Source organism: Acomys minous, assembly GCF_964271855.1.
Source record: "Acomys minous genome assembly, chromosome: 6".
In the NCBI taxonomy this organism is placed as follows: Eukaryota; Metazoa; Chordata; class Mammalia; order Rodentia; family Muridae; genus Acomys; species Acomys minous.
Genome location: NC_140487.1, coordinates 114,723,669 through 114,742,936, shown reverse-complemented (window position 1 = coordinate 114,742,936; position 19,268 = coordinate 114,723,669).

Genomic DNA, 19,268 nt, shown 5'->3' with positions numbered 1-19,268 from the left:
AGGGAGCGGGCATTAACCAGAGGGGGGAAGCATTGACCTGATCCTCCTGGGGCCACATTGGCCTGTCAAGATGTCTTTTTGAGGAGGAGAGGGGGTTCCTGATCTGCTGTCTGTGGGCATCCCCAACATACATCGAACAAGACAGCTTCTGACATCAACCTCTATGCAATCAGGTTTACTTCTCGGGGGACTCAGAGTCGGACAATCGGGTCCTCCCCCTGAGGTACCTTGTCCTACACCCCTTGCAGGTGCCCATGCTTATGGCAGGCAATATCTGAGTATATGCCATTCTCACCATGCCAAGGAAGGGGAAACGGAAGCACATTAGTGTCATGGCCTTGGTCTGCCAAGTGCATGGGGGATCTATACCCATCATTGACTACTTCTCTATCATGCCAAGCCACATTTGAGGAGATTGCCCAGCCTCCAGTGCAGCAAATGCTTGCATCATAGAGGCCTGCATGCGATGTTGGTGGGTGTGCATCCTGCATATGCACCAGAGTGCTAGGCAACTAACAAGGACCAGACACACTGTCAAAGCTCTTATTCCCGCCCATTCCTTCCTATGAGAGAAGGCATTCTGGAACCACTGCAACAGCCCAGAGACCATGGAGATGTCAGTTCATGTAGAATTGATGTGCACCATGGAGAGACGCAGTTCCTGCAGGGGACTATCCAGGCTTCTGCTCCAGTTACCTGCAAGATACTGGGAGAGACTGCTAGACAAGTTAATAATCTGAAAACATGGGCTTCCTTTAAGGGGAAAGCCCATATTTTCTGTATCAGGTGAAATCTCTTTTGTTAACGAAACATTGGTAATGAGCAACTGCGCTAGATGGTCACCGGGCAAAATTGCGCTCACCCCACGCAGAGATGAGATCATAAATTTTACAGTGCCTGTATAATCTGAATCAATTACACCAGGATGAATAATAAGGCCCTGCAATGTAGTAGAACTACGGCCAATTAGTAGTCCCACTGTGTCTTTTGGTAGAGGGCCAGCGAAATCAGTGGCTACCAACTGAGGCCCCATTTGTGGGGTCAGTACGAGTCTGGTGGTGGAACAGAGGTTGAGGCCTGCGCTCCCTCTAGTAGCTCTCCGGGGTGTTGCCATTCTATGGGAGAACACAGACTCGGCCACTGTTCCGGAACTCTGGTCTCCTCCATTGCCCCATATATTTGAGGGCCCTGAGGACGAGGGCCCCATGTCCCGTTTTTTGGCTGTGCTCCCCTAAATCCTGCCGCTAGTGGTTGACCATTAATGTCTTTTAATGACCAACATTCACAGCCCAATGATTTCCTTTCCTGCATTTGGGACAGAGGCCAGGTGTACGTGGAGGAGGATTTTGACTATTCTGATTAATCCCCCTGGGACACTGGTGTCTGAAATGTCCTTCTTTGCCACACTTGAAGCAATTTTGAGGACCAGTAATTCCCTTTCTATTCCTCCCCTGGGCTGCCTGCATTACGGCTGCAGCCAATCCTATATTTGATAATGGTCCTCCTATCTCTGCAGATCTTTAACCACACGTCTAAAGATTTTTTTGTATGGATTTATAGCTTGTCTACACTCTTTGGTACATTGCTCAAAAATAAGTTGTTTTATCAAAGGCATTGCAGTATCTGGGTCGCCGAAGATCTTTCCAGCGGCATCAACTAGTCTGGCCACAAAGTCGGCAAATATTTCATTGCTTCCTTGAATAATTTTTGTGAGATTTCCAGATACTTCCCCTCGTTTAGGAAGGGCTTTCCATGCCCTTGTGCCAATAAAATTAATTTGCTCAAAAACTTGCGCCGGATATCCTGTCTGTTGGTTAGCGAAACGTCCCTGCCCCATAAGCATATCCTGGTCCCATGCCGGTTGTCCATTAGCTGCATTGGCAGTTGCCTGCTCAGCTGAGAACTCAATGTAATAAGCTTTCCAATCTAAATAGGCGCCAGGTGAAAGGCAGGCTCGTGCTAAATTTTGCCAATCTGAGGGTGTCATGCAATATCTCCCTAGGGATTCCAACTGCGCCATAACAAAGGCTGCGGTCATGCCATAAGCACGAACAGACTCAGCCAGTCTTTGGACAATTTTAAAATCCAAGGGTTCGTGATAACGATTCCCTTGTGCATTCTGAAAAACTGGGTAACAATGAGGGGCATTTTGCAAATGAAATTGCCTCTATACCTCAGGACAGGCAGACCTACCTCCCCCTGGTATTTGGGGCGGGGGTCTTATTCCGCCTGGAGATTTAGGTGATTCTAGTTCAGGAGCTGACGGCTGCATAATCTTGGTCTCCATCCTTTTTTGTATAATAATGCTACCTAGCTGTTCAGCCAACTCCTCTAATTCTTCATCCTCGGGGCCAGAATCATCCCCTTCAAACTGTTCCTCTTTCACTTTCCCCAAAATATAATTCCCCATTTTGTCCAAGTCCTGGAACTTTATTGTCTCAAAGCCTGAGAACTTAACAGTTATGTCCCACCTCCCGGGAACTTAATTCCTCATTTTGTCCGAACCCCGGAACTTTATTGTCTCAAAACCTGAGAACTTAACAGTTATGTCCCATTGACAGGGAACTTACCAGCTAGCTGCCCTGGCTGCCACAAGTTCTGAGATTCCCCTTACGGGCCACCAAAATGCCGATGCCGCTCCCGTCCAGCAGGAAAGACACCAACACCGCAAACTCTTCTTGTAGCAATTTTTATTCAGGATCCTTGACTATTGGAGTGACCCTGGGAAAAGCTCCCACAGAACCTTTTATAGTGTGCCTGTCCTATCAGAAACTGCCACGTCGCCACTCCTGGTTGGTGCATTCGGATCACACCACCTCAGGCCATGCCTTGTCAGAATCACACCACCTCATGCCATGCCTTGTCAGAATCATGCCACCTTATGTCATGCACATAAGGGACTTGCTCACTGCGCATGCGCAAAGGGGTTTTTCTCACTGCGCATGCGCAGAAGGGGGTGCATTGTGCCGGTGAAGCAGCAGGGGGCGCTGCTATCTATGGCTCTCCACACTAATTTATTATTATATTTCTACTACTCATACCTAAAAAGACCCTCTGAATTTCATGCCTTCCCATGTACCATTAAGCACTTTCTTAGACCCTCAAATACATCTTTTATAACTTGTATTTACCCACTTGTAAATACTTCTTAGACTTTTTAGCATTTAGAAAACACTTCTTTAGACTTCCTAATATTGAAGATCCTTGTAAATTAAACTTTTATATTCTGAGATATATATGAATTTTAATTTTCCCATTATTCACAAAAATACACAGGCATTTGCAGGAAGCAAAGGCTGGTTGCCTTTTTAAATAAGAAAAGAGACCCACAATATTAGCTCCCACTACTCAGCCACCTATTCCTTCCTTTTTGGTATTGACCCTGTACTCATCATGTGGAGACTTTTGGGCTTGCTGGAGTTCAAAGCACATCATTACGATTCATTCATCTCTGGGCTTGTTGCCAGTTTGATCTAGGCAGGAGACTCCCAAACTGGCTCCAAGAAGAGAGCTAGTTTATGAACCTGACTGTGGGCTCATAGAATGAATTTGGTAATGTTCCATTCATTTCTATCTTTTGGAGTAGCTTGAAGAGTATCGGTATTAGCTCGCCCTTGAAGGTCTGGTAGAATTCTGCACTGAAACCATCTGGCCCTGGGCTTTTTTTGGTTGGGAGACTATCAATGATTGCTTCTGTTTCTGTAGGGGAAATGGGACTATTTAGCTTGTTTATCTGTTATTGACTCAACTTTGGCAAGTGAAATTGATCAAGAAATTGCCCATTTCCCTTAAACTTTCAAATTTTGTGGCATATATGCCTTCAAAGTAGGATCTTATGATTCTTTGTATTTCTTCAGTGTCTGTTGTTATGTCTCCCTTTTCATTTCTGATTTTGTTGATTTCAATACTGTCTCCCTGCCTTTCAGTTAGTTTGGCTAACAGTCTGTCTATCTTGTTGATTTTCTCAAAGAACCAGCTCTTGTTTTTTTTATTCTTTGGACTGTTTTCTTAGTTTCTAATTTGTTAATTTCACCCCTGAGTTTGATTATTTCCAGACGTCTACTCATTTTGGGCGTTTCTGCTTCTTTTTTTCCTAGGGCTTCCAGTTGTGTCATTAACGTGCTTATGTGTGATGTTTCCAATTTCTTTTTAAAGGCACTTACTGCTATGAAATTTATTCTTAACCCTGCTTTTAATGTATCCCACAAATTTGGGTATGTTGTTCCTTCATTTTCATAGAATTTCAGAAACTCCTTGATTTCTTTCTTTATTTCTTCCCTGAACCAGGTGCCATTTGGCAGAGAGTTGTTTAGTTTCCATGTACGTGTAGGCTTTTGTTATTTCTCTTGTTGTTGAATGAAAGCCTAAGCCCATGGTGATCTGATAGGATACAAGGTATTATTTCAATCTTCTTGTATCTGTTGAGGCTTGCTTTGTGACTTCCGATGTGATCAGTTTTGGAAAAGGTTCCATGGGTTGCAGAGAAGAAGGTATATTCTTTCTTGTTTGGGTGAAGGGTTCTATAGATATCTGTTAGATCCATTTGACCCATGGTTTTGGTTAATGATGTTATTTCTCAGCTTAGTTTCTGTTTCAATGACTTATCCTTCAGTGAGACTGGGGTGCTGAAGTCTCCCACTATTATTGTGTGGGATTGATGCATGGTTTAAGCTTTTTAGCAGATCTTTTACAAATGTGGGTGTCATTGTATTAGGAGCATAGATGTTCAGAATTGTGATGTCATCTTGGTTGACTTTCACTTTGATGAGTATGAAGTGTCCGTCCTCATCCCTTTTGATTAATTTTGATTGAAAGTCTATTTGTTTGATATTAAAATGGGTACGCCTGCTTGCTTCTTGTGACCATTTGCTTGGAATATTTTTATCCAACCTTTTATCCCGAGGTAATGCCTATCATTACAGTTGATATGTGTTTCTTGAATACAGAAGAATGTTGGCTCTTGTTTTTGCACCAATTCAGTTAGTCTGTGTCTTTTTATTGGAAAATTGAGACCATTGATGTTGAGAGATATTAATGACCAGTTACTGTTAAGAGTCTTAATTTTGATATTGTTTTCAGTCGATCATTTGTGTAGTTGTGGTTTTGCCATGGTATAGTTATCTATTTCCTGAGTAGTTTTGGTTGTAGCTTGACCCTTTGGGATGGAGTTTTCCTTCTAGTACCTTCTGTAAAGCTGGATTTGTGGATAGGTACTGTTTGAATTTGGGTTTGTCATGGAATATTTTGTTTTCTCCATCAATGGTTATTGACAGTTTTGCTGAGTAAAATAGTCTGGCCTGGCATCTGTGGTCTCTTAGGGTTTGCAGGATCTCTGTCCAGGCCCTTCTGGCTTTGATGGTCTCTGGTGAGAAGTCGGGTGTAATTCTGATAGGTTTGCCATTATATGTTATTTGGCCCTTTTCCCTTGCAGCTTTTAATATTTTTTCTTTGTTCTGTATGTTTTGTGTTTTGATTATTATGTGACGGGCAGTTTTTCTTTTCTGGTCAATTCTATTTGTTGTTTTGTAGGCCTCTTGTATGTTTATAGGCATCTCTTTCTTTAGATTTGGGAAAATTTCTTCTATGATTTTGTTGAGAATAGTTTCTGGGCCTTGGAGTCTGCTTTTACGCTGTCCTTTAGACATCTTGCCGTCTGTGTTTTTGTTGGGTAACTTCCAGAGTTGGATAGAGGGAGTCTGATGATAAATTCACTTGTTTTCTCACGATTTCCATAGGCTGGAAGCTCTGATGCTTCACTGGTGTGGATGGCAGGAGGTTAGCCCTGTCGTTTTGGGCTCAAAGTCATTGATCCTCAGTTCCCCTTTGCTGTGGGTCCTGCAATCTTTCTGGGTCTCTGAATGAGTGTTGGGTCATGCCAATGTATCCATAGCCTTCCCGGTCCCATGCCAAGTCCAGCCAGGGACACTGGGCCCAAACAATGCACCGAGCTTCGCTAGATTCTCAGAGCTTGATCTGTCTCCCACAGCAAGAGAACTGCAGCTGCGCTGAGCTTGCACATCCCTTGGACCTGAGCGCTCCACCCCGCCTGTGTCACAGCTGAGCCAGTGTCTCCCTGGTAGAGTGCACTGAGTGAACCCGGGACTCTGGGGGCTGAACTGTCTGCCGAGCCCAGTTTGGGTCTCAAGGCACCACGCAACCCATAAACTGTCCAGAGTTCCCTCTCCTGAAGCAACTCTCACTGACCACCACACCAATTGCCTCCACTGGAAGACTCTGAGTTGCAAACCTCACCCACCGCTGCTGCTGACGCTGGTGCTGATGGTGCCATTGCTGCCTCTGCCACAGCTGCTCCGATCTGAGAAAATCCGTGCTCCTCCCATGTGCAGGGGCAAGCAGGTCCTCCGCACTCTGATCCCTCCTAACTGTGGAGCACTCCTGCTGCAATGATGTGCGGACCTTTGTGTTCCTAGTTCAGAAATCTGTGCAATTCCTTGAATTGTTCATTGAAGCTTCCAAACAGGGTCCACAATCCTTCTGGTATCCGTTCCATGGGACAAGTCCCTGGGTGTCTCTGGTCTGCATGCTGGTCCTGCCTGGTCGTTGATCCTTTTCCTGATCCACATACACTCAAGCCCAGTCTCTCGAGATTATTTTTTAAAAGCAGATATTTTCTAACATGTTAATTGTTGAATGGTGTCCCTCATTCATGATGTCATTTCCTACTCATGTCTTGGAGCCTTAGAAATTGACCTTATTTGGAAAAGGTGTCATTACAGATACTAATATTTAAGATAGTTAAGATGAGGTCATTAGAACCCTGATCCTATTACACCAAAGAGAAATGTGTATTCAGAGAGATGCTCATAGGGTGACATTTGTACAACCCTAAGAGTCCAAGATGACAGAACCTACAAACCTACAGACAGAGAGTCCTGGACAGGCTCTCAACCCTCACAAGCATGCAAACATTATGGCACCTCTTGTCTTTGATTCAGATCCTTAAGCCAAATAAGTTTTTCTACTTAAAGTAAAAGATTGGGTCAGAACTCCAGGCTGTGTAGCCTGAGGAGTTCCCTTTCCCACTTAGAGCTTGCTATCTGGTCAAGATTGGCCCATGGCTTTGCTATGGCAAAGATGTAAGAAAAAAGCAGCAGGAAGCAGAGCTCATTAAAAGACTTTTAAAGTATTGCCCTTAAGCACACAATTCACTAAAGTGATATCCATGGGAGATGTGAGACATCCTAAGTGTGAGAATAATCTTCTCAAAGGAGAGAAACAACTTGGTCCCCCATCATTCAGTGGAATTCACATCAAGTTGATGGGTAAAAGAGTTTCCCTTTATAAACAAAATTGTAAAGTGAATTTAAGAGGGGTGTGCCATGAACAAGAAGTGCTAAAAGTATCAAGGTTAGAAATTATTTGGTGCATAAGTAGGCATGGCTTAGTATGTCTTTCAGAGTTTTCAGTTGAGATGTATTTAAGAGAAGCAATCATCTCTGCAGGCAGTTCTGACAGGATATGGGGTGAATGGAGCATCCTGGCTTTTGCTAGCTGGAATAACAAACCAACTAAGTATCATGGTAAAGAGCTTCCTTCTCATTTCACACCAGTGTTAGGTCTTTCTATCTCACCCTCCTTAGACTACTCATTTGGGGAAGTGTTGATCTTATCAGGAATCCACAGTGAATATTTACCTGGCAAGGGAGAGTCATAAAAGTGCTTTTCCCAGTGTGAGGGATTCCCACTGCATTTTCCATTAGCTGAGCCATCACAACAGATGTAGAACAGGTATTTCATAAGACACACTATTTTTATGATAAAAGTCTCTTCATAAATTAGATGTGACATGAGAATATACATCAAAACACTAAAGTTTGGTGGTTCCAAGATGGCAATGCCTATCACACACTGTATCTGATCTACAGCATGGAGAAGAGGGACCAGATTGGGAGCCACAGACTGCAAGAACTGGAGAAGGCTGGGTGAGTGGGATCCTGCACACTGCAGACCACAGGTGGGATAGTCCCCAGACAAACAACAGGCCATGGAAGACTTGACCCCACTCTCCAGACTTTAGAATGGAACCCACCTGCAGGCTGCAGCCAGCCTCTGTAGCTCAGGCACAGTGTGTGCAACAGTGGAATGCCAGAACTCCTGGCCTGAGGAATTCTCAGAATAACAACGAAATCTGTCCTCGGATGCAGCCATATAGGTGGAAGACATAAAAGAGGCCTATAGAGAGGACTGGAAAAAATTCGGGAAAATACAAACACCAAGCTGAAGGAAATACATAAAACAGCTCAAGATCTGAAGATGAAAATCGAAACTGTGATAAAGGCACAGACAGAAGAAAAATGGGAGAGAGGGAACTTTGAGAAGAAAGTAAGCAACACAGAGGTGAGCTTCTTTAACAGAATCCAAGAAATGGAGGAATGAATCTCAGGAATAGAAGATACAAATGTAGAACTTGAAGCAACCATCAAAGACAATGCTAAATCTGACATAAAATATCCAAGAAATCAAAGAAACCATGAAGAGACAAAAGTTGAGAATGATTGGCATCGAAGAAAGAGAAGAGATCCAACTCCGAGGCTCAGAAAATATCTTCAACAAAGTAATAGAAGAAAATCTCCCAAATTTAAAGGAGATGCATATAAACATACAAGAGGCCTACAGAACACGAAAGAGAATAGATCAAAAAAGGAAAATCTCCCTGACACATAACAATAAAAACACAAAATACATAACAAAAAAAATATTAAAAGCATCAAGAGAAAAAGGCAAAGTAACATAAAATGGCAAACGTATCAGAATTACGCTCGACTTCTCAGCAGAGGCTATAAAACCCAGAAGGGCCTGGACAGAGGTCGTACATACCCTAAGAGACCACAGATGTCAGACCAGACTACTATACTCAGAGAAACTATCAATAACCATTGACAGAGAAAACAAAAGATTCCATGACAAAAACAAATTCAAACAGTACCTTTGCACAAATCCGGCTTTATAGAAGTAACTAGACCTAAAACTACACCCCAAAGGGACAACCCACAACCAAAATTCCACGGGAAGTAGAAAACTACAGCATCACAAAAAGAAAACCAAACAAACTTTCTACTGTAACAAACATCAAAAATTAAGGGACTTAAGTGTAACTTGTCATTGATATCTCTCAACATCAATGGTCTCAATTCTCCAATAAACAGAAACAGAATAAATAAATGGATCCATAAACGAGATCCAACATTCTTCTACATTGAAGAAACCTATCTTAGCCAAAATGACAGATATTTTCTCAAAGTAAAAGGCTGGAAAAATATTCGAAGCACATGGTCACAAGAAGCAAGATAGTGTAGACATATCAATATGTATAAAATAGACTTTCAACTAAAATTAATCAAAAGGAATGAGGAGTGATACTTTATACTCATCAAAGATAAATTCAACCAAGATGACATCACAATTCTGAACATCTATGCTCCAATATAAATGTACCCACATTTGTAAGAGAACTATTTTAAAAAAGCTTAAATCGCACATTGATCCCCACACATTAATAGTGGGACACTTCCACACCCCACATTTACTGAAGGGTAGGCCATTGAAAGAGAAACTAAGCCAAAAAATAACATCATTAACCAAAGCCGTGAATCAAATGGATCTAACAAATATTTACAGAATTTTCACCCAAACACAAAAGATTATACCTTCTTCTCAGCACCCATGGAACCTTCTCCAAAACTGATTACATACTGGGTCACAAAGCAAGCCTCAGCAGATACAAGAAAATTGAAATAATACCTTGTATCCTATCAGATCATCATCATCTAAGACTAAACTTCAACAACAACAACAACAACAACAACAACAACAACAGAAATAACAAAAAGCCTAACACATGGAAAATAAACAACTCTCTACTTAATGACACCTGGATCAGAAAAGAAATAAAGATAGAAATTGAGGAATTCCTGAAATTCAATGAAAATGAAGGAAAAACATGCTCATATTTGTGGGACACATTAAATATTGTGCTAAGAATAATATTCATAGCACTAAGTGCCTTTGTAAAGAAATTGGAAACATCCCACATAAGCAACTTAACAACACATCTGGAAGCCCTAGTGAAAAAAAAGAAGTAGAAACACCAAAGAGGAGTAGATGTCTGGAAATAATCAAACTCAAGGCAGAATAAAAAAGAAACAAAGAGAACAATTCAAAGAATCAACAAAACCAGGAGCTGGTTCTTTGATAAAATCAACAAGATAGATAAACAGTAGCCACACTAACTACAAGGCAGAGAGACACTATCCAAATCAACAAAATCAGAAATGAAAAGGAAGACATAACAATAGACACTGAAGAAATACAAAGAATCATAAGATTCTACATTAAAGGCATATATGCCACAAAATTTGAAAATCTACGGAAAATGAACAATTTTCTTGGTCGATTCCACTTGCCAAATTTGAATCAAGAACAGAGAAACAAATTAAATAGTCCTATCTCTCCAATAGAAATGGAAGCAATAATTAGTGATCTACCATGGGAAAAAAAGCCTAGGGCCAGATGGATTCAGTGCAGAATTCTACCAGACCTACAAAGAAGAGCTAATACCAATCCTCTTTAAGCTACTCTAAAAGATAGAAAGGGGGGAACATTACCAAATTCATTCTATGAGGCCACAGTCAGGTTGATACCTAAACCACACAAACACCCAACCAAAAAAGAATATTTCTGACCAATTTCTCTTATGAACATGGATGCAAAAATACTCAATAAAATACTCACAAAACCAATACAAGAATATATCAAAGATATCATTCACCATGTCCAGGTACACTTTAATGCAGGCATGCAGGGATGGTTTAATATACGGAAATGCATCAATGTAATCTACCACATAAACAAACTGAAAGAAAAAATTACATGATCATCACCTTAGATGCAGAGAAAGCATTTGGCAAAATCCAACACCCATTCATGTTTAATGTTTTGGAGAGATCAAAAATACAAGGCCCATACCTAAATATAATAAAGGCTATATACAGCAAGGCTAGAGCCAACAGAAAATTAAATAGAGAGATACTCAAAGAAATTTCTCTAAAATCAAGGACTATGCAAGGCTGCCCACTTTCTCCATATCTCTTCAATATAGTTCTTGAAGTTTTAGCCAAAGCAATAAGACATCAAAAGGAGATGAATGGGATCAAAATGGGAACGGAGGAAGTCAATTATCCCTATTTGCAGAAGGTATGATAGTGTACATTAGTGACCACCAAAATTCCACCAGAGAACTCCTACAGCTCAAAAATATTCATCAAATTGGCTGGATATAAAATTAACTAAAAAATGTCAGTTTCCTTCCTATATACAAATGGCAAATATGCAGAGGAAGAAATTAGAAAAACTACAGCCTTCACGATAGCCACAGGCAACATAATATACCTAGGAGTAACTCTAACCAAGCAAGTGAAAGACTTGTTTGAGAAAACACTTTAAATCTCTGAAGAAAGACATTGAAGGTGACATAAGAAGATGGAGGGATCTCCCTTGTTCATGGAACGGGAGGATTAACATAGTAAAAATGGCCTCTAGACCAAAAGCAATTTACAGATTCAATGCAATGCCTATCAAAATACCTACACAATATTTTAAAGACCCTGAAAAACAACTCAACTTCATATGGGAAAACAAAAATCCAGAAGCAAAAACAGTCCTGTGCAAGAAAAGATAGTCCAGAGGAATCTTCATACCTGATCTCTAGCTGTACTATAGAGCAACAGTAATTAAAACAACATGGTACTGGCACAGCATGGAGCTGGTTGATCAATGAAATCGAATCGAAGACTCAGAAATGAATCCACACACATATGGTCACTTGATTTTTGACAATGAAGACATATTTATTCAATGGAAAAAAAGATAGCATCTTCAACAAATGGTGCTGGACATCTAACTGAATGTCTACATATAAACAAATTGCAAGTAGACCCATATTTGTCACTATGCACAAAACTCAATCCAAGTAGATTGAAGACCTCAACATAAAACCAGAGACACTAAATTGCTTAGGAGAAAAAATGGCAAAGAGCCTGGAACACATTGGCACAGGAGACAACTTCCTGAAAAAAAAAAACACCAACAGCCCAAGCCTTACAGTCATCAATTAATAACTGGGACCTCATGAAGACGAGAAGCTTCTGTAAGGCAGGAGACTCTGTCAACAGAACAAAGTAACAGCCTACAGATTGGCAAAAGATATTTACCAACCCTGTATCAGACAAAAACATAATATACAAATTTTATAAAGAACTCAAGAAATTAAACACCACCAAACCAATTAATCTAATTCAGAAATGGGGCTCCGAATTAAACAGAGAATTCTCAAGAGAGAAATATTGAGTTGCTGAGAAACACTTTTAAAATGCTCAACATCTTTAGTCATCAGAGAAATTCAAACCATAACAACTCTGAGGTTGCATTTTACAACCATTAGAATGGCTAAGATCAAAAATTCAAGTGAGCACATGCTGGGAAGGATGTGGAGAAAGAGGAACACTCCTTCATTTTTGGTCAGAATGCATACTTGTACAACCACTTTGGAAATCTATCTGGTGCTTTCTCAGAAAACTGGGAATAGAGATTCCTCAAGATCCAGCTATTGCACTTCTTGGAATATACCCAGAAAATGGTCCATCACACAAAAAGGACATACGCTCGACCTTGTTCACAGCACCCTTATTCAGAATAGCCAGAACCTGGAGACAGCCTAAATATCCCTTAGATGAAGAATGGATAGAGACACTGTGGTACATTTACACTATAGAATACTACTCAGCTATTAATAAAAGGAAATCCCAAAATTTGTGGACAAATGGATGGGACTAGAAATGATCACTATGAGGGAGTAAAGTCAGAAGCAGAAAGTTTCACATGGTATATACTCACTTATAACTGGGCACTCTCCCAAAAGGCATGTCCCAAGACTTCCTCAAATACAGGCAAAGATCAGGAGTTTCTGGGCAGTTGCCTCTCAGATGCTGATGCAGTGGCTTGCTCAAGGGCCTGTCTTGTTTCTCCTGAACTCCAATTGTCCTTAAATAGACGTTCTTTCCAGCCAGGTTTGGCATTGGTGAAGCAAAGGGTTTGGTGGTGGGAGTGGTATAATAGCCGACTCACAGATGGGTATATCCAATGCCTTGGATAGGTAATTCCCCTTTCCTCTGCTTAACAGCTGGCAGGACAGCCCCTAGGGCTAGAAAAATCCCTTGGCCAATGTGTTGACACCATAATAAATTTCAGCTGATATTGAAACCTCCTTAAGCTAATGAGAAACCAGGCTTAGGCCTTGCCTGGGGAACTTTCCATAACCTGATCTGGGTGTGACCTCCCATCGCCTCCCAGCAGCCACTACCAAGAGTGGGCTAGTACTGTGCAAGATGGATGGAGGGAGAGTGTGTGTACACCTGAAGTGTTCCTTCCTTCTGATAAGCTGGAACATCTGGAAACAGGAAAGAGAAGGTCATTCTGCATGGCTTACTCATTTCATCCATCCGCCATTCATTTGACCACAGAAGGGATACTCTAAGCCTCTGGGAAGTTCCAAGGTTGCACAACCTTCATGGGAGGTGATGAGGAGTAGTTCTTGGGGTCCCAATGGTCCTGTCTAGCATGAGAAGCAGTTTATTAGTTGGATTCTCTGTTGCCCCAAAGGCCAGCACCTCTACATTTTCTTCTTCAAATTCATTCTTCTCCTCCTCCTCCCACCTCCTCTCTCTTTGGATTTTCATGACCAACAGAGAGTACATTTGGACTCTGGGTGCTTTCTCAAGGTGAGTTGATTTTGTTACTAGGAAAATTACTCAGTTTAGACTGCCTTGTGGTTTATTCTGGAATCTGGGTTGAGACTTTGGCCAGGTTTAAAAAAAAATGGAGTTTCTATTTTGCCTGGTCCTTACATTTTCCCCTCGCCTATCAACTAGAGAAGCTCAATACTTACCTTATGTATTCTTTGCATTTCAAAAGTGCCTAGGCCCACTTTTTCTTTGGGCTGATTATAGACTTGGTTAACCATAAGAGGGATACAGTTGTATAATACCTCATCTCTCTCTTATGGATGTATTATCCTATTTAGGATACAAGGTCTGAAAAAGAGAAGGGGAAACAAAATGAACAACAACAACAACAAAGAAAAAAGCCCCTGAAAGTATGGACACTAAAGTGATCATCCATGGAGAGGAGTTGAACCATGATTCATACCATCATTAATGTGGTCTTGGACAAACATAATATAAAGTCTATTTTAGGAGGAGCACAAAGAATTACTGGGATAAATAGAGCTAAGGGCATGTATGTCCCTTATGCCAGAGTGTCTTTTTTTTTAGCATTTCACCCTATTAAGTGAGAGAATAGACCATGTATTCTCTTCTGTATCATCTTCTAGTTGGCATTAGGACATTGTTACCAGGGCCGCAGGAAAGCTGAAAAGCTAGTCAAAGGCTGTGTAATGGGGGAGCTTATCAGGAGCATCTGTTTATCCCATTTAGTTAAAGAGACAGGAAGCAGTCATATTTGCAGAACTGGTTTACATCAGCTTCTAGCAGGTCCAGATCTCAGCAGCTTCTAATCTATAGGTGATCTCTGGGTGAAGTATGTTATCCAGGTGACAATCTGCTGAGACAAATATAGACTAGGGACAAGAATTTAAACTGTGTCTGTAAGACAGTCAGAGTAGGCTTATGTCTTTCAGATCCAACAAAAGCATGAATAATATTTTTCAGTCCAGAAATCTTGATGTACAGATTGGATAGAATTGTTTTTAGCATAATGAGAAGCAAACTTAAGACTATATTGAGAAGTCGATCAAAAGTAAATTAAAATCTTGAGCTTGTGGACTAATTAATAAGCAGTGAATTCTTCACCAGCTTATTGTAACTCTATTGATCTCATTTTATATAACTTAAATGATTTCTGTAACTTTACAACTTGTACCTTAAAACTCTTTCTAAGATTCTCTAACTTTTCAAACTCCCACTTACATTTAAACACTTTCGGGTATTTTTAGCTTTTATTTTGTAAATTTTATTTTATTAATTTATTCATATTACATCGCAATGGTTATACTTTCTCTTGTATCCTCCCATTCCTCCTTCCCTCCCATTTTCCCCTTACACCCCTCACCTATAATTGGGATTGAGGGGGCTTTCTCCCCTTGTATTTGCTCATAGGGTATCAAGTCTCTTCTTGGGAGGCTGCTATCCTTCCTCTGAGTGCCACCAGTCCTCTCCAACCAGGGGATGTGCTCAAATATGGAGCATCAGAGTTCATGTGAAAGACAGACCTCACGCTCCACTCAACTTCGGAGAATGTCTTGTCCATTAGATAGATCTGGGTAAGGGTTTGAAGTTTACTGCACATATTATATTTGCCTGATGCCATAGTTTGAACTGAACCCCTGAGCCCAGATCTGCCCATCATAATGTTCTTCTTGTAGGTTTCTAGGACCTTGTGAATTCTTCTAGTTCCTCATTCTCCCATGCTTCTGTTACCTATTTTCCCACTAGGATGTCCTCCCCTGTCCCACTTTCCTGGTAAGTGAATACTTTCATGGGACATGCCCCTTTGGGCTAGTGTGCAGATCTAAGTGAGTATATACCATTTTCCTCTTTCTGCTTTTGAGTGAACTCACGTATTATGCTCACTTCTAGTTCAATCCATTTGTCCACAAATTTCAAGAATTCTTTGTTTTTAATAGCTGAATAATATACCATAGTGTAAATGTACCACAGTTTTTTTTATCCATTCTTCTACTGAAGGACACTTAGGCTGTTTCCAGGTTCTGGCTATTATGAATAAGACTGCTCTGAACATGGTTGAGCAAATGTTCTTGTGTGATGGAGCACCTTCTGGGTATATTCCAAGGAGTGGAATAATTGGCTCTTGAGGAAGTTTGGGTCTCAGGTCAAGAGCTGCATGCCAAGGTGAGCTTTGGTCATGGAGCCCAAACTTCATGCTGAGTTCATCTAGGGTCTTGGGGTCCAAATCTTGCAATGAGTCTCCTCACTCACAGCAATTCCCACTGGATATCATGCCAACCACCTCTGCCACAGGATTCCTAGCTACAACCCTCAGTTGCTGACGTTGCCGCTCTAGTCCAAGAAAATCCGAGCTCCTTCTGTGTTCACAGGTACGCAGATTTTCTGTATTTTGGTTCTTTCTAACTGTGGAGAACTCCCGCTGTAGTGGGGTGGGGAGCTTGGTGTTCCTGTTTCAGAATTCCATGGAATTCCCCGAGTTGTTTACTGGATCTTCTAAACATGGTCCACGCTGCTCGCCACCATCTTGGATCCCTCGTAATATTATTTCTTTATTTATTCATTGACTTAGTGCTGACGACCAATCCCAGGGCCTTGTACATGTTAGGTTTGTGCTCTCTCCCCGAGCTACACGTTCATTCACTTACCTGTTCTTTTCTGTGTATGACTAAAAATTGCCTTTCTTTTTCTTTCCTATTTTAAATTCCTCTCTCATACTTGACAATGCAACCAGAGTGTCCTCCCCTCTATTCCTCCCACCTCCTCCCTTAACACCATATCTACTTCTCATTCGTTTCTCTAAAAAAAAGAATAAAGAGCAGGCTTCCTAAAAATATCCATATCACTGCCTAACAAAATACTGTAAGACTGGCCATGAACCATCATGTCTCAGCTGTATGAAGCAACACAGTAGGTGAAAAATGGTCCCAAAAGCAGGCAAAGAGGCAGAGACACTCCCACTCTGAAAGGTCCATGTTTGTAGTTTCAGTTTTTGTGAGCCTTATGAGCCCTGCTTAGTTGATGTTCAGGTGTTTTCTTGTGATATCCTCAACCCCTAAGGGTTCTGTGATATTTTGTCCCCCTCTTCTGTGGGTACCCCTGGCTCTACCTAGTTTGTAGCTGGGTCTACTACCTTTTTGAGTTAACACCCCTTCTGATGGTACCACAGTCTGGGGACCAAGCCCTTATTATTATGGAATTTAAGGGACAGCTACAATATAAACCATTACACAAGCTAACTAGACTCTTCCTCTGTCTCCAAAATTTCATCTTTTCTAAATTATTAAGATTATCCACATTGTTGGGGTGAGCAAATATGGTGTGACAATCTTTCTGGCTTTGACAGTTTGGGGTTATTGTTTCCATGTAAAGTTCTGAAGTTCATTTTCTAGTTTGGTGGAAACAGCACTTTGAATTTTGATGGAGACTGCACTGATAGATTTTGTCAAATTGAATCTGGAGTTTCTTTAGTTCATTTATTATTCCTGAATGATGTGTGCATCAATGAAATCACCATATTAATGCTTCCAATGTACCTGGATCCAAATCTCCTTTTAATATGGTAGTATAAGAGAGTTTAATGCACATAAGTTGACTAGTTGGTTTCTCTATTAATGTGATAAGATGCTGATGAAAAGCAACTAGAAGAGGAAAGGGTTGATTTGGTTTGCAGGTCACAATCCACTACTGATGGAAGCAAGAGCTCAAAGCAGCATCCTAGAGAGAGGAAGTGAAGCAGAGACTATGAATGACGCTGCTTACTTATTTGCTCTCTATGGCTTGCTTATCCTGCTTTCATATACAACTGAGGACCATCTGTCCAAGGGTGACCCCACCCACAGTCCTCTCTTTGCCCTGCCGTATCACCCACTTGTCATTACAGTGGACCCACAGCCTTGCTCATAGGCCAATCTCATGGAGGCAATTCCTCAACTGAGAGACCCTCTTTGGTACAACGCAACTCTAGCTCATATGGTAAAGCAAGTCATGTGTAACATCTGAAAATACCAGCTGATGGCTTGTCCTTCTCTCTATACTTTAGCTCCTCATCCTTCAGGCTGATAGCCTGGTTATGTGGGGCTCTCTATATATACACTTTCACTCTCTAGGATTATGAACAAATGTGTACTTTATGTTCATGGTGAACACAGGTATTCATGCATTTGTGGTAAGCACTGAGCTACCACCCAGTGACAATGCAGGTATATTTAGGATGCATGCTTTCTATCAGAGGCTCCTTTCAGATAAGAGAATAGGCACATGGATGTTAATGCATGACGTTACTTATGAGAGACCTCGGGACTCTCTTAGGTAGTGGGAGGAAGTTGGCTGTGAAGGGGAAGGTGGAAGTGAGGAAATGTGTTGGCAGTGGTGTGGTGGGAAAGGATCAGCCTGACGCAATGCTTTGCTGCCTCATTCTGGGTGAGGACAGAAGGGCCTCACGTTGCCACTGGTGAGGGAGAGGATGTTTTCTTTCCCATTTGAGGACTTGGAAGGGCTGAGAGAGGTGTCAAAGGAGGCCCATGTGCAGGGGTTTCAGAAGGCTGCTCTCTCAGCACTAGGGTGGCTTTCCATTGCACAACATATTAGGATAGTACAAGTACTTCTTACTGTAGCTTTTCAGATTCTGGGCAAAACATTATCACACTGGCACAGCTGTTTATTACAGGAGTCCTGGTTTGCTGAAATTAGGTGACACAGACCCTGAGCTCAAGTTGTTAATGTCCCATGGCTGCTTCTGGGGATCTTAGAAGTCTTAAAAGAGACTTCTAAGAAAAGAGCCAAGACTGCCTGCAAAATCAGAATTCAATCTGATAGGGACACACAGCAGACACACATACCACTACCAGAGGTTTGCTTCATTTCCTAGCTCTGCATTCTCCCCCCCCAATTTTAAAACAGTAGAGACAGAGTAGCATAGGCTGGTCTTGAACTTTCTAAGTGGCTGAAAATGATCTTTTACTTGTAATCCTCCTGCCACTACATCATGAACTCTGGGATTTTAGACATGATTTATCTAGCCCAATTCATACAATGCTATGGAAGGACACCATTTCCTCAGCCATACTAAGCTAGCACCTTGCCCTCTGAGCTACAGTGCTAGCAATACTAACCCCACATTCCTGCTAGCAGGTCGGCTTGTGGTAGTAGTCCCAGTCTCAGGCCTCCAGATGATTGAAATTGGTGAAAGCCTGTATGATCCACCATGTACCTTGGGCTTAATTTATAGACAGCTTTATTCTGACTGAAAAGCCAAAGTGGAATTGAAGGGGGCTTCTGGGAACTATTCATTTCCCCAATGTTTTCTAGTTGAAGGCTACCTCTCATCAGAGGACAGGGTCCTTGGAACATTAGTGTAGCTTAAAATACAAGCTCAGATCCTGGCAACAATGGAAGCTGAGGAACAAGGTTGATCCTGTGTTGTAAAAGTTGCCCTGACTCAGCACCACAGTTCTGTGGAAATCATCCAGGGTGAGATCTTTCCAACCT